The 3,549-nt window shown below is 47.4% G+C and overlaps 1 long non-coding RNA gene across 1 annotated transcript in view; it reads left to right on the plus strand.

Moving 5' to 3' along the window:
- Positions 1-788: 788 nt before the first annotated feature.
- LOC106633428 overlaps positions 789-3,549 on the plus strand; it is a 30,903-nt gene continuing 28,142 nt past the window's right edge. The window contains exons 1-2 of the long non-coding RNA XR_006054637.1: positions 789-1,079; positions 2,772-2,917. This is a non-coding gene — a long non-coding RNA (uncharacterized LOC106633428). The remainder of the gene's footprint in view (positions 1,080-2,771; positions 2,918-3,549) is intronic.

Here is a 3,549-nt window from a genome sequence, read left to right on the forward strand (position 1 = left end):
TCATCTCAACTTGAAAAGTTTTGGCTGACGGCAGTTTGAAACCCAAAATAGACGTGGAGCTCTTAGCTGAAACAGATGCACATGTTGTTTCGGCTACTTCTCGACAAGAAAAAGTGCTTGTATTTGTACGTACATAGACACACACACACACTGACAAGAGCATTGACTGGAAACAATAGATGTGGAGGGGACACCTGCTTGCCTGATATGCACCCCCCCCCCCCCCCACCCCACCCCCCCATCCTCCCTACCATCCATTAGGATTCAGTTCAGGGCTCGGCTCTGTCTCCGTGAGTAGGTTAGCCATGTGTGTCATGGTGAAATCCAGTGAATGATAATGAACTAACTGTGTGTGTGTGTGTGTGTGTGTGTGTGTGTGTGTGTGTGTGTGGTGTGGGTGTGTGTGGTGTGTGTGTGTGTGTGTGTGGAGAGGAGGAGGAGAGGAGGTGGCATGCTTGCTGAATCACTCCCTCTATCCATCCCTCCATCCACCTATCTATCTAGCCATCCAGCTATTCCTCCTCCTCCACCACCTCCTCCTCCTCGTTGGCGGTGTGTTGGCTAGAAGGACGGCCCCCATGCTCTGACACACACACATGCAGACGCACACCTCCGCGATGTGTCACTACCCATTCCACCTGCCTCTTCTCGTCATTCTCCGCTCACTGTTCCATCTACCTACACTTGCTCTTTCCCACCCTCTAAACCTCAGTTTGTCTTTATTAATATTATTTTTTTTAGTTCTCTCTTAGTCTTAGCTCTCCACCCCCCCCCCCCCCCCCCCCCCCCACTGTTCTCAACTCCCCCCCACGCTGTGTGTCACCACTGCTGGGAAGGAAGAAAAATGCTCCGGCACACGAGAGCGAAAGGAGAAAACGGTGAAAAGAGTCAAAGGGAGAAGACGGTGAAGACTGGAGTGTGCTCGGAGCACAGCGATGCCTCCATCTGCTATGAGCCACACTCTTCTTTGATGGAATATCCCGGACAGCGGAGGGCAGAAGGAGGGAGAAGAAAAAGAAGGAGAAGAAGAAGAATAACAGGACTGAGAAGACGGGACGGCCAGCGCTCGCCTCAGGAGGGTACGGCAACACGAAATGAAAAGAACAAAAAAAACAACCCATGTATGACATGCTTTTGCCAATCATTTCTCTAACAACTTCAGCTCTTCTGTCCCTTTTGGCGTTTTTCATTTTGGGTTTTGATCTCTCTCGCTCTCTCGCTCTCTCTCTTTATTCCCTTCTCTCTGCTGAGTTGTGTCCACAGGCTCTGTTTGGGACTTTGGCTAATTGTGAAACTATTCTCCGGACTCAGGCAAAGACGAGACTTTCTATACCCCTCATTTCTTTTTCATTCTAATTAATCCCCCCCTGTGCAGACCCTCAAAGAGCCCATCTCTCTCTCTTGCACTCTCCATAACTCCAGCTCTGCCTCTCTCTACCTCACTCACTGTTTTTTTCCCCGCGCTCTCTCCATCTGTCTGCCTTTGAGAAGCAAATAATTGGATGTGGAGATTGGCTTCTCTGTGGCTGAGCCAGAGGATTGAGGCTGCACGGCACTTCACACACAGACACACACACATGAAAACACGATTACTCACACACACATACACCTGCAGCTCAGTCTGTGTGTGTGTGTGTGTGTGTGTGTGTGTGTGTGTGTGTGTGTGTGTGTGTGTGTGTGTGTGTGTGTGTGTGTGTGTGTGTGTGTGTGTGTGTGTGTGAGAGAGAGAGAGTTTGAATATGAGATGCAAAGATCTCCCTCGTTTTTTAAAAAGACTAGTTTTCATCGTTTCTTTTCTTTTTTTTTTTTAAAAATTTACCAACTTCTGAATGTGCTCCTAAAGCCAGTATGAGACTAAGTAATGTGCCTAAATTCTCTGTGCTTTTTCTTTTTTGGGGGGGGAGAGAGATCCTCTGCTGAGGTTTTTTTGGGATAAGGAAAACATATATATATATATATATATATACTGTATGTATATATATATATATATAAATACAGTATATATATATATATATATACACACACAAATATATTTCTCCTCTTCAAGTTATGGATGTGAGCTAATTTCTTTGGGGAAAAAGTATTTATTGTAATAGTATTTTATCAAAAGTATTTTATTACAGTGCAGAAACTAAAAGAGAGAAAGAGAGAGAGTGAGCTCGAGCGGCTGAGAGACCTTTGAAGAGTTAGTGGCAGAGGTATTTCCCTGCAGAGAGGGAGAGAGAGGCAGAGATGAAGAAGATGAAGAGGAGGCTTCTGAGACAAGAAGACATGAGAGGTGTTGTGATGCTGGCGAAGTTACAGGCTAGCTGGCTGAGTGGAGGACACACACGCACACACACACACACGTGCGCATGCACACACACACACACATCAACACTTAGAAGAGATGTGAAGCTCTTTTCAGCACACTCTCTGCTCTGAGGCAGGGCGCCAAGTCCCCAGGGATGGATAGGAGACCACTCAGCCGTTACACTCACTCTCTCACTCTCTCACACACACACACACACACACACACACACACACACACACACACACACACACAGAGAGTTAGTTACCTTGACACATTTTACACACTCGCAAAGCCACAGATGGAACGAGAGGGACTTTGCTTCGGGACGACCTTTTTCACATTTCTTCTTTTTTTTTTAATTGTGTTGTATTTCATTATTCACTCTCTCTCTCTCTCTCACTCTCTCTCCTCTTTACCTTCCCGCCCAACCACACATCTCCCGCCTCCCTTTTCTCCTCCTCCTCCTGCTGCTGCTCAGCTCCATCCAAGCTCATTGTCCTCTCAAACGCGCACACACCTCGCCACTGAGAGTGTTGCGTACACGTGCGTGCATGAGGACGGGGGTGTGTGTGCGGCCGGTCTTTCTACGCAGCAGCGCAGCCCGGCACCAGCTTTCACTCTGAGGTGAGTGTTTGTGCGCCGTCTCCGTATCTCACAAACTCACCTTTTTTCTTTTAAAACACAGTTTTTGTGTGTATTGAAGTTTGTAAAGTGTGTGTATGTCATATTATTTGAACTATTGGTGTTTGTGTGTGTGAGTGAGTGTTTGCGTTAACAGGGGTCAGAGGTTCTGCCGGTGACATTTGGATGGCAGCAGGGTTGGATATGGAGCTGAGATTGTGTCCCAGGCTGCTGGTGTGACTGTGAGTGTTATGAGCGTGTGTGTGTACGTGTATCCGTGCGTGTGCGTTGCCAGAGGGTGAGCTCGGCTCAGTCTGTACGTGCTCTGCTTATGAATTACTGACCACGGCTGGAGTTCTGCTCCCTGCTAGATCACAAGGAGCCTGCAGATAGCCTCTCCTCTGTGCTTTTTTCTTTCTCTTTTCTTTTTTCACACTTTCACATCGCTCCGTCTCTTCCTCTGTGTCTCTCTCTTTTCTCAGTCCGTCTCATTTGAGTCGGGCGTCTTAATTGGCATACCTGCTCGTAGGCAACCGCACCGCCAAAGCTGTGCGCTCAATGCATATTCTCACACAACCAGTTTATATGTTGAAATAATCTCCTCTGTCACTCCCTCTGTCACACACACACACACA

The sequence above is a fragment of the Haplochromis burtoni genome, unplaced genomic scaffold (assembly GCF_018398535.1).
Source record: "Haplochromis burtoni strain Fernald_Lab_line unplaced genomic scaffold, NCSU_Asbu1 Contig_97, whole genome shotgun sequence".
Lineage (NCBI taxonomy): Eukaryota > Metazoa > Chordata > Actinopteri > Cichliformes > Cichlidae > Haplochromis > Haplochromis burtoni.